Here is a 13,286-nt window from a genome sequence, read left to right as displayed (position 1 = left end):
TGTGGGGCAGACTGGTTTGTACATGCACATGCATCCTCCGCTGTTGCTATTTGTAATAGCGTATAGTTGTAACTTATATCTGTCAGTAGACACGATATGGATGTACTAAAAACTACAACACGACTGGCGGAGAGAAGTCAAAGTCGAAGTAGACACATGTAAATACGACTGCCCACAAAAACAGTGCATCCTGAAGAGACGGTCAGAAAGTGCCTTGAAGATGGTCTGTAAAACAGACATTAATAATGCAAAATTTGGCTAAAAAAACTGTTACGTTTGTGTCACATGTTTGTCAATTCCCCGAGATGCAGAAAGATGTCAAGAAGCAGCGTGCAGGTAAAATTCTGATTTATTCTCAATAGGCGAAAGACGAAAATCAAACCAGCGTACCAGTGGGAACATACAAGATGCTTGAGGCTAGCTTTAAGTTAACATAGCCAGGCAGAAAGTCTTTACCATGGGAAGAAAGAAAAAAAAAAACTACATAGTAGCGTAAATCTAAACTGACGTGTGTAGCCAACAAGACTGCCAGGCAGTGCAAACGGCGAGGCAGGTATAAATAGTTCACTCTGATTAGTAATCAGGAGCAGGTGATTGTCCTAACCACTAACTAGTCAGGTGCAAATAATTAGTGTCCATGGCAACAAAGGGAGAATAAGAAAAAAAAATAAACACTAAACTAAGGCCTCGTTTACACTGAGCCAGATAAAGTTATCCAGGGTAAATCCAACCTAACCTTATCCGCGTCCACACAAAACAACGCCACCGTTTAAGATCCCTTCCCCCCTCCGTCTGCCGGCACAATGTGACCTAGTATGCATGCACGGAAAATGCGCACGTCATGGTCACCTCAAGTGTTGCTTCGTGTGCAAGTTTTCAAATTTAACTTACCTGAACAATATCCAGTGTTGTGGTATTTCAATTAACTGTGTGCTGTGGGGCCCTATTGTAGTGAATAATAATAATTAATAATAATAATGAGATTTCATATCACGCTTTTCTATTGTTAGATACTCAAAGCGCTCACAGAGAAGTGGGAACCCATCATTCATTCACAACTGGTGGTGGTAAATTACATTTGTAGTCACAGCTGCCCTGGGGTAGACTGACGGAAGGGTGGCTGCCAGTTTGCACCTACGGCCCCTCCGACCACCACCTATCATTCATTCATCATTCATTCACCAGTGTGAGCGGCACCGGGGGCAACAGTGAAGTGTCCTGCCCAAGGACACACCGGCAGCAATTTGGATGTCAAGAGGCGGGGAGCGAACCTGCAACCCTTAGCTTTCTGGCACGGCCACTCTAACCACTACACCATACCGCCCCACTGAGCCATCATAAATTAATCAAATCTTTAATAAACACGTGAAAGTACACATTGTGACAAAGAACATTTTACAACAATCAATCCTGGGATCTAGATATCCGGTCAGGACATTCCTGACTCTGTTGCCTTCAGCTTCATTGTACATTTGTTTTTGGTGACTTTCCATCCATTCATTTTCTACCGGTTATTCCCTTTGGGGTCGCGGCAGGTGCTGGTGCCTATCTTAGCTACAATCGGGCGGAAGGCAGGGTACACCCTGGACAATTCGCCACCTCATCGCAGTTTTGGTGACTTTATATACTCAATAACTGATACAGTTTGCTTTGCCAGTCCAAAAGCATTTGCCGTTTTCCGTAGTATTCCCTTGACGGCCAGGTAATACAAAGCACACGCTCCCTTTTTTATCACATCCACGGGAGCTCACATTCTTGTTGTCTCTCCTTTGACAAACGGACAAAGTTTTTCGGTAGGCGATATTACTCCGGCTTCCTCCCACCTTCAAAGACATGCACCTGGGGATAGGTTGATTGGCAACATTAAATTGGCCCTGTGTGTGAATATTGTCTGTATATCTGTGTTGGATCTGTGATGAGGTAGAGACTTTTACAGGGTGTACACCGCCTTCCGCCCAAATGCAGCTGAGATAAGCTCGAGGACCTTCCACGACTCCAAAAAAAGGGACAAGAGGTAGAAAATGGATAGATTGATAATCAGAGCTGACCTGGACATTGGAAAGTTTTCTAGCTGTCTCCAAAGTGTTGTATCCGAAATAGCTGCAATTGCTTTCTCTTAAGGTATTCATGTGTGATTTCCACAAGCGTCTGTACAGATGGAATGAGTGACACAGGCATGCCTGGAGGATTTGCCTTCATATTTCCAGTGGTTAGCTCCAAGTTACAAAACCGCTTTATTACAAAGCTGGTTGTGGCGCGTTCTTACTGATGTCACTTCCTGTGTGGGGTGCGGTTTTTCTGGCGTCCTAACCTCTCTGAACATAGTTTCTAAACAATCAATGAGTCCATACAAAGCTAAGAGCCAAAGATTCAAGAAATACACGGCGCACTTACCCGTGTAAAAAAATATCCAAGGAGGAGGACCTTAAACCTTAAATTATTCGTTTAAGGAGTTATCCGGCTTAGTGTAGACATAGCCTAAGGAAATATAACCAAACTATCCATCCATCCATTTTCTACCGCTTATTCCCTCTTGGGGTTGTGAGGGCCGCTGGCGCCTATCTCAGCTACAATCGGGCGGAAGGCGGTTTACACCCTTGACAAGTCGCCACCTCATCGCAGGGCCAACAAAGATAGACAGAAAACATTGATTAAATATGTCGTTTTAAATTATATTTTGACACTTGCAATTGTCATGTAAGCATGAAAAGAAGTTAACAAAGGTGATAACATGAACATGTGTACTCAACCTTAACTTTGAGGACTATCTACTTACCATAAAATATGTAGGAAAATAAATACATAACTATATATTACATATATATTTATATATATAAATGTATATATGTATATGTGTGTATATATGTATGTATAAATACATAAGTGTATATATATATATATATATATATACACACATATATATACATATGTAAAGTAGATATATATATACATATATATATATACACATACATACATATACACACATGAATGTGAATATGTACATGAATATGTATTTAAAAAATATATATATGTAAATATACATATACACATATACAAACTATCCATCCATCCATCCATTTTCTACCGCTTATTCCCTTTCGGGGTAGCTGAGATAGGCGCCAGCGCCCCCGAAAAAAAAGATATACAAACTAAACATTTCAAATATGACCGGGGCATTGGACCATGACAGAACCACCATTATATGTTATGTAGACCACAAGAAAATGCTTTAAATGTAAAAAAAAAATCAAAATATGACCTCTTTAAAACAAGTAAGACCTTATGAGAATTAAACACCTCTACTGTATACTACAACATTTATAAAGTAATTAAACCGTAAGCTGTGACCATTTTTCATTTACAAAAACAAGAAAATGAACAAATCAAGGAAATTTTGAGGCAGATGTATTAATTCATTCAGAGCTTTTGGCTTGAAGTGTGTTCTGTTGTGTTCATGTCACATCCCACGCTGCACTTAGCCGCATGAGGCCACGTCAACATTGGCTTACTTGTCCATCCCGCCGAGAAGTATTGTGTCGTCAAGATACCGCCCACCGATTTAGCCGCGCTCTTGCCAAGAAGAGCGCGTGGTGGCAGCTGAGGCCTCGATTAAAAAAAGTGCTTAAGTCAGAATCTGTCCTGAGACAAGATGGTGCACACTCAGATTGCCAATGAGCTGTGCATGAAATAACATCTCATTTGAAGCTTTTTCACCCTGAAGCCCATAGCTCTTTCACAGTGGAGAAGTTTAGCGTGTGTGTGTGTGCATGCGTGCATGTGTGTTGGGCTTCTCAAAAGAGATACAACACTAAAGATTAACAATTGAAGGATATATCTTTTGACAGGAGTTTAATGTGACTTCATGACGTCAGGAAGAAAAAAGCTACTAAGGCCTGACAGCTACCTTTCATTTCTCTCTGACTCAACCCTTTTCCAGGCGAGACTTAGACTTGGACTCAGAGGTGCTCTTTCCTAAAGATAAAGATAAAACGTACCGTATTTTTCGGGTTACAAGTCTCTCCGGAGTATAAGTCGCATCGGCCGAAAATTAATAATAAAGAAGAAAAAAAACATATGTACGTCGCACTGGAGTATAAGTCGCATTTTTGGGGGAAATTTATTTGATAAAATCCAACACCAAGAATAGACATTTGAAAGGCAATTTAAAATAAATAAAGAATAGTGAACAACAGGCTGAATAAGTGTACGTTATATGACGCATAAATAACCAACTGAGAAGGTGCCTGGTATGTTAACGTAACATATTATGGTAAGAGTCATTCAAATAACTATGACATATAGAAAATGCTATACGTTTTCCAAAAAATCTGTCACTCTTAATCGATAAATCCGAGGAAATCCTCTTCCTCGATGTCGCTTCTAAACAACTCTGCCAACTCCAAAGGTATGCACCGCTTCCTCTTGTCGTTTTCTGCTGCATATTTCACTACGTCCAGCTTGTAATCTGCAGTACATGATTTCCTTTTCGGTGCCATTTTTGTTAAGCCTTTCTCAGTTTTGATAAGTTACCGCCAACGTCGAAATGATCCATTTTAATAGCTACGGCAGTAGCATATAGCATATCGCAGTTAGCATCTTATGACCCACAATGCACTTCTGCCATGACCCTCCCCCGCCGAATTCTTATTGGTTGACGTGTGTGTGACGATTGCTGACATTTTCTTTGTCTCTTCCACGAATGAGATAAATAATATTATTTAATATTTTACGGTAATGTGTTAATAATTTCACACATAAGTCACTCCGGAGTATATTAAAAAAACTGCGACTTATAGTTAGAAAAATAAGGCAATTGTGCAGCCACCAAAGCAGATCTCCTTAACGCCCTGACTGCACCTTGAATTTCTGTCCAACACAGTTAAGGTTACAATTGGTGACAAAGCGCAGTCCAACCCTCACTGGAAATGGGTCCGATTTACTGCCAGCAATGCGGATCAAGCTCTGGCAATGATCATACAGGGAGCAGACAGACCACAATCTGATGGCCCGATGCCCCATATTCAGGAGCACTCCCCACAGGACTACCCGAGGGACAAGGTTGACTGCTTTCTCCAAGCCCACAAAACACAGGGAGATGGGTTGGGCAAACTTCCATGCACTCTCAAGGATCCTGCTAAGAGTTAGAGCTCTTGAATCCAAGGTTCGATTATCCAGCATAGCCTCCTCTCCAGTACACCTGAATAGACCTTACCAAGATGGCTGAAGAGTGGGATCTCACAATAGTTTGAACACAACCTCCAGTCCCCGTTTTTACAGCAAGCCTCTTTAGCTAATGCTTCATCAACAAACCTTCTCCATATTGGTAAGTCATTGACGTGAGCAATTTAAAAATCGAGACGCCTTTAGTATATTAGAGATAATGGACCCGCTTATTGCTAACAAAACGCCATCACAGATTAACCTTTCTGATGCACTTCATCATCATCAGATCCACATGACATTGTTGAACAATATGGAATGAAATGGTGGGTCATGCAATGCTAACATCACAGAATTGTAACAACACGCTATAATAGTTTTAGCTGTGACTGTCATATGAGGAGGTCATAATCAGCTTGTTAGGCCCTAACTATTAAAATATTAGATGTACTCATATTTACGGTAGTCTTACTTTGCGGAAATGTGTGTATCCCCGGCTAGGTCTGGAACCAATTAGCTGCAATAAATGAGACACAAAGTTATCTTTATCTTTAGAAGATTCATCTTATTAAAAAAAAGTCCCAATGATTGTCACACACACAATGGGTGTGGTGAAATCTGTCCTCTGCATTTGACTCATCCCCATGTTCACCCCCTGGGAGGTGAGGGGAGCAGTGAGCAGCACATGAATATTTTGCTGATTTAACCCCCACTTCCAACAGTTGATGCTGAGTGCCAAGCAGGGAGGCAATGGGTCCCATTTTTTGTAGTCTTTGTTATGACTTGGGCGGGGTTTCAACTTACGACCTCCCAGTCTCAGGGCGGACATTCTAACCATAAGGCCACTGAGCTAGTGGCTCAACATTCACGTGACATTACTGACAACAAGTGACCAGTACATACACACAACTACATATCATCACAATCTGTTTATTTCTCATTCCCAAAAAAAATATACCATAAATTATACTTATTATTGACTATGGACAAAATCTAACGAATCAGATTCAACTATAATAATCCTTAGTCGAAGATAGCCATAAAAAAATGTTCCATACTGTTACTTTACTAGGATTGCAGGTAAGCTGGAGCCTATCCCAGCTGACTTTGGGCGAGAGATGAGGCACATCCTAGACTGGTCACCAGCCAATGGCAGAACACATATAGACAAACAATAATTCCCACTCACATGAGTACCTACTGACAATTGAGTAACTTCAATTAACCTATCATGTATATTTGTTGAAAAGTGGGAGGAGACCGTAGTACCCAGAGAAAACCCACGCACACACGGGGAGAACATGCAAACTTCACACAGAGATGTCTAAATGGAGATTGGAAACCATATCTCCCAGATCACCTGACTTATGGACCTATATGATAATCATGGCAACAATGGCTACCAATGGCATATTAAAAAAAAATTGAATTAACAAATGTATTGTACAAACAGTTATTACAATAAAGAATGACATGCATTTTTTTAGGGATTGACAGTTATTTTATGACTTCATTGATCACAACTTCTCCTTTGCTAATTATTCCTCCTTTGGAAGCAAATGCATCATTACAGGTCACACTTGTGGTTGTTGTGCATGCATGTGTGTCTCTGTGTGTCTTCAACTGAGTATTTTTTCAAGGAAAATAAGTACTGGTAGATTCAGGTCCATCCATCCATCCATTTTCCCTTTGGGGTCGCGGGGGGTGCTGGTGCCGATCTCAGCTACAATCGGGCGGAAGGCGGTGTACTCCCTGGACAAGTCGCCAATTCATCGCAGAGCCAACACAGATAGACAGACAACATTCACACTCACATTTTTGCCAATCAACCTATCCCCAGGTGCATGTCTTTGGAAGTGGGAGGAAGCCGGAGTACCCTGAGGGAACCCACGCAGTCACAGGGAGAACATGCAAACTCCACACAGAAAGATCGCGAGCCCGGGATTGAATTCCGGACTACTCAGGACCTTCGTATTGTGAGGCAGACGCACTAACCCCTCCTCCACTGTGCTGCCTTTGAAACAGCACAAAATCTTGGAGGTAGAACCATCATCGTGCACATCAGCAAATTCCCGGATACTTTAGCTCATTGTGAGCTTTGAGAGGACTAACGCCACAAGAAAATATTACTTTTTTGTGATTCCAGAAGAACAAAACACAAGCAAACCAGGGATTGTAGTGTGATTACAACGACTGACAGAGAAATGCAACATATCATAACTTGGGATGGGAATCACAAACTTCCCAGTGTATCAATTTCCTTGGAATTACTTTCCAATTTATCAAATGATTCCCTTTACAATTCACGCGACGTGAGTGGTGAGTTCAGACAACAACATGGTGCTCAGGCTGCGGAAACACTTCAAAGTTTGGCTACATTTTACAGGAAAGGATTGCAACAGTGCTACTTGTAATTATTGCAAGGTTTTTGTTTAATCAAAATGACATACAAGCAATACATTGAAACTTATAAACACACAGCTTGCAATAACTACAAATACATGTGTTTTTAACCACTCCTAAGTCATCTCAGCAGCAGTCGTCTGATGTGAATACGACAGGTGATAACACTGCCTATTTTGTTGGTGGTGTTACCTGTTAAATTGAATTTAATGACTTCTCATTTAGATGGGCATTATAAGGGACAGTTTCTGACGGGCTTTGAGGCAAGTAGTACTCGCTCCAGTTCACATCTGCTGCTGGACAAATGTTACCAAGCAGTGACTAAGTTTGAGGTCAAAACTTACATACATTTGCTACAGTAGACGCTCCTGATTTTCGGTAGGTGAATGTTCAATTGTAGTCTGAGAAAAGTGCATGCTTTCCTCCAACCAGATTTTAACTTAGTCATTCGGGTCAAACTCAAAATATTTGATTATGGTGTCAAAGTCCATTCATGTCAGCAATTCAACTTCAAATGTGAAACTAGTACGCGATACCGAGAGGGACAAGCTGTAGAAAATGGATAGATGGATGGAACTCATCACATGCAACGAGAGGTATGTTAAGCCATTATGTGTTAATATTTTGATGATATAGGCTTAGAGTTTTTTAAACCCCACATTTTCTGAGATTTTCAATTCAAGGTATTTATAGTCCGTAAGCCATAATCCTTGTCCCGTTCAGGGTTGCTGGGGATGCTGGAGCCTCTGTCAGCTGCATTCGTACAGAAGGCGGTGTACACCCTGGACACGTCGCCACCCCATAATCATCAAAATTATATCAAAAGAAGGCTTGAAATGTATTGAATTGCATGTTAATAGCCTATGTCATATATTAGTTTCAACTTGTAAATCTAAAAAAAACCTTTGCAATATCCATCCATCCATTTTCTACCGCTTATTCCCTTTCGGGGTCGCGGGGGGCGCTGGCGCCTATCTCAGCTACAATCGGGCGGAAGGCGGGGTACACCCTGGACACGTCGCCACCCCATAATCATCAAAATTATATCAAAAGAAGGCTTGAAATGTATTGAATTGCATGTTAATAGCCTATGTCATATATTAGTTTCAACTTGTAAATCTAAAAAAAACCTTTGCAATATATAATTTTTTTTTTTGAGTTTTACAATTATTTAATATATTACAGTATAATATATTATAATACTATCAACTGTGTACTGAAAGTTAATTTTATCAAGCAGATGCTAATGTAAACTATTGTAGCTCAAACAATATTACCTAAAAAAAAATGCTAGTTTGAGACATACTTAGTTTGGGACATACTTAGTACGGCAATAAAGGCCATTAAACATCTAAACCTCTACAATTTATTCACACAATGTTTTATCTTCTTGTCACAACTCCAGACTGGGATGTACAAACTGAATAGAGTAGAAAGAATCCTGGTCGCTGAAACGAGAAATAAAGGTTTTCAGTTTTTTATATGACCAAGTACACAGAGAATGCCACCCCACAGCAGTGTCACTCTGCTATATGAGGTCACTGTGCAAACCAGACTGTCCTGCAGATTCAATAAATCAACTAGAGAAAAATTCAAGGTTGCTAAATTTGTTTTGTCAAGAAAACATGCTGTATGATTTCGAACTCAGTGCAAAAACGTGTAATCCAGTTGTCTCTAATCAAACGTACTTAGCTGACATGATAGTCTGCTGTGATTTAATTAAGATAACACGATGAGGTGGTAACTTGTCCAGGGTGTAGTCAGCTGGGATAGGCTCCAGCAAACCCCGCAAAACAGAGACGGAGAAGCGGTAGAAATTGGATGGATGGATGGAATGCTCTTTTTTAGATAGTAATTTAACATGTTTAATAATGTTGGTTAGGTTGGTGCTTAGCACAGTGTAAAAAAAAATAAAAATGTACGATAAACGGGCAGCAGCCCAGTCGCCATACTTTTTTCCGTAACATTTCAGGTGGGGTTTTCTCTGAATTGCAAGACACGGAAAAACGCTACCACTGTTATTTAAACCGTAAGATTCTAGCGAATGAGCTGCCATTTTTTTTTTTTTTTACTGTGAAATCTACGGTCATTACTTTTACTGTACATTTTTATAAAGGGTACAGCTGTTAATTCTATCAATCAATTTCAATCAATATTTACTTACAGAGTCATAAATCATAAGTATCTCAAAGGGCTGCTTTCTACAGTGCTATTCGAGCCACTGAGCTGCCAGTTTATTTTTCGAAAAATGTATTCTTGTTGTTTACAGTGCATTATTATAACTGACCGTTATTCTGTGGCCCGCAACGCCACGTCACAGTTTATGATTCTCAAGCTGTGGTGCTACGCTGCGGGCCTCATCTAGTGGTACGCTAAAGAATCACTTGATTAAAGTATAGTGTTTTATTTTCCTATTTTTAAACACAGTGTTACTGTTTAAAGTGTGAGTAATGGTACAGTTACATAAAACTTCTGCCTTGTTTTAATGAATACTTAGGCCTACTACGTTACTGTATTTTAATGTTGGTCATTATGTTGGTACTTGGAGAGGCTATTTTTTTTCTGAGGTTTACTTGGTGAAAAAAAACATTATAAATGCGAGTTTAGTGTAATTGTGGCCCACGTACCCTGGACAGCTGACAGAAAATATATTATTAGAGCACAAGAAACACACATTAGGCAATACCATTTGTATGTTTAATTTTACATTTACGATGACTTAAGGCCTAGCATATCTCAGCGTCACTACTATAGTCGCTGTTGGACGTAGTTAACACATTTAGTTACGTAGGTATAACGTGATTCCTAAGGGTTAGGTTTAGTATTTGAGACCCCTGCTGAACATGGAAATGGAAAATGGAAAAACCTTGCACTGTTATTTGTATGTTTAAGTTCTGGTGACCAAGCTGCTAGTTTTTCTTTCTGTGGAATATATTTTTACAGTACATTACTGTAAAATTCTGCCATTTATTTACCAGAAAATACAAAGAAAGGGTTGGACAAAGTAGCTGGGGAAGAGGGGAGGCTGGGCTTCTCTGCTTAAGCTGCTGCCCTCGCGACCCGACTTCGGATAAGCGGAAGAAGACGGATGATTTTTTTTTTTTTGTGCATCTTACTGTGAGATGTTTTTTAAATGTTGTAAAATGTAAACTGTAATTTCACCACTGTGAACTGTACAAGCACGATAATCAACATTATTTTTATACTGTATTTCATTAAATTTTGCTTCTTAAGGCATCCAGGGAGCGTATATATTACGGCACTGCCAGTAATTATTAATGAAGCCACCAAAGCATAAAACCATGAAGATTTCCTGATTTATAATCCATAATAAATCCCATAATAATTAAATATTACCTTAAAGCTCATCACACCAACACGTTTTTAAAATAAATAATGATTTTTTTTTGTGATGCTCCTCCTCGACAGTCGTCATGTGCGCACAGTAGAGTAGATCATCAAGCAGCATTCTCCTCTTGGCATGAAAACTACAAAGACGTATTTTGACTTTTATGTGTGAATGTGTGTAACAGCACACTGCTGTGTCTGTCTGCCAACACTTGTCTTACTCAGACTGCAGCTACCTCAATAAAGGCTAATTGGCCTGTAAACACCACCACTTTCCAAGACTGTACAACTAAACGTATACTATACTACAAATCCCGTTTCCATATGAGTTGGGAAAGTGTGTTAGATGTAAATATAAACGGAATAAAATGATTTGCAAATTCTTTTCAACCCATATTCATTTGAATGCACTACAAAAACAATACATTTGATGTTCAAACTCATAAACTTTTATCATTTTTTTGCAAATAATAATTAACTTAGAATTTCATGGCTGCAACACGTGCCAAAATAGTTGGGAAAGGACATGTTCACCACTGTGTTACATCACCTTTTATTTTAACAACACTCAATAAACGTTTGGGAACTGAGGAAACTAATTAGTGAAGCTTCAGTCGTTCAACAGTCCGGCGTCTCCGTTGTCGTATTTTACACTTCATAATGCGCCACACATTTTCGATGGGAGACCGGTCTGGACTGCAGGCGGGCCAGGAAAGTACCCGCACACTTTTTTTACGAAGCCACGCTGTTGTAACACTTGTCTTGCTGAAATAAGCAGGGGCGTCCATGATATCGTTGCTTAAATGGCAGCATATGTTGGTCCAAAACCTGTATGGACCTTTCAGCATTAATGGTGCCTTCACATATGTGTAAGTTACCCATGCCTTGGGCACTAATACAACCCCATTCCATCACAGATGCTGGCTTTTGAACTTTGCGCCTATTAAAATCCGAACAGTTTTTTGCCTCTTTGTTCTGGAGGAGACCACGTCCTCTTTTTCCAAATATAATTGGAAATGTGGACTCGTCAGACCACAGAACACCTTTCCACTTTGCATCAGTCCATCTTAGGTGAGCTCGGGCTCAGCCAAGCCGGCGGCGTTTCAGGATATTGTTGATAAATGGGTTTGGCTTTGCATAGTAAAGTTTTAACTTGCATTTACAGATGTAGCGACCAACTGTAGTTACTGAAAGTTGTTTTATGAAGTGTTCCTGAGCCCATGTGGGGCAGCATGGCGTAGTGGGTAGAGCGGCCGTGCCAGAAACCTGAGGGTTGCAGGTTTGCTTCCCACCTATGGACATCAAAGTCGCTGCCGTTGTGTCCTTGGGCAGGACACTTCACCCTTTTCCCCCGGTGCCGCTCACACCGGTGAATGAATGATGAATGAATGATTGGTGGTGGTCGGAGGGGCCGTAGGCGCAATCTGGCAGCCACGCTTCCGTCAGTCTACCCCAGGGCAGCTGTGGCTACAGATGTAGCTTACCACCACCAGGTGTGAATGAATGATGGGTTCCCACTTCTCTGTGAGCGCTTTCAGTACATAACAATAGAAAAGCGTGATATTAATCTAATCCATTATTATTATTATTATAATTATTATTATTATCCTTTACACACTGATGTAATTTTTTTATGCAGTACTGCCTGAGAGATCAAAAGTCCGTAATATCATCCCTTACGTGCAGTGATTTCTCCAGATTCTCTGAACTTTTTGATGATTTTATGGACCATGGATGGTAAAATCCCTAAATTCCTTGCAATAGCTCGTTGAGAAATGTTGTTCTAAAACAGTTCGACAATTTGCTTACAAAGTGGTGACCCTCACCCCATCCTTGTTTGTGAGTTACTTAGCATTTCATGGAAGCTGCTTTTATACCCAATCATGGCATCCAGCTGTTCCCAATTAGCCTGGACACCTGTGGGATATTCCATATATGTTTGATGAGCATTCCTCAACTTTTTCAGTATTTATTACCACCTTTCCCAACTTCTTTGTCACGGTTGCTGGCATCAAATTCTAAAGTTAATGATTTTTTGCAAAAAAACAAAAATGTATCAGTTTGAACATCAAATATGTTGTCTGTAGCATATTCAACTGAATATGGGTTGAAAATAATTTGCAAATCATTGTATTCCTTTTATATTTACATCTTACACAATTTCTCAACTCATATGGAAACGGGGTTTTTATATGTGGGCAAATTTTGGTGTGAAAATGAATTTTGATTAGTTGAATGCGTTCAAATAATCTAAAAAAATAAAGTAAGAAGTCGTGTTACTGTGAAGCTGAAAAATGAATATTTTGACTATGTTCACAGTGTGTTTACATTTAAAACAAAAACAACTGAAAGGGACAAACGGTTGGAAATAGATG

The 13,286-nt window shown here is 39.9% G+C and overlaps 1 protein-coding gene across 1 annotated transcript in view; it reads right to left on the bottom strand.

The window, feature by feature from the left end:
- The window catches only part of spon1a (spondin 1a), a 226,078-nt gene that overhangs the window by 192,539 nt on the left and 20,253 nt on the right, over positions 1-13,286 (bottom strand). The window lies entirely within an intron of this gene.

This window comes from Nerophis ophidion, linkage group LG02 (genome assembly GCF_033978795.1).
Source record: "Nerophis ophidion isolate RoL-2023_Sa linkage group LG02, RoL_Noph_v1.0, whole genome shotgun sequence".
NCBI lineage: Eukaryota > Metazoa > Chordata > Actinopteri > Syngnathiformes > Syngnathidae > Nerophis > Nerophis ophidion.
Note: the sequence above shows the minus strand (reverse complement) of the source record. Positions and strands in the feature narration are given on the sequence as shown.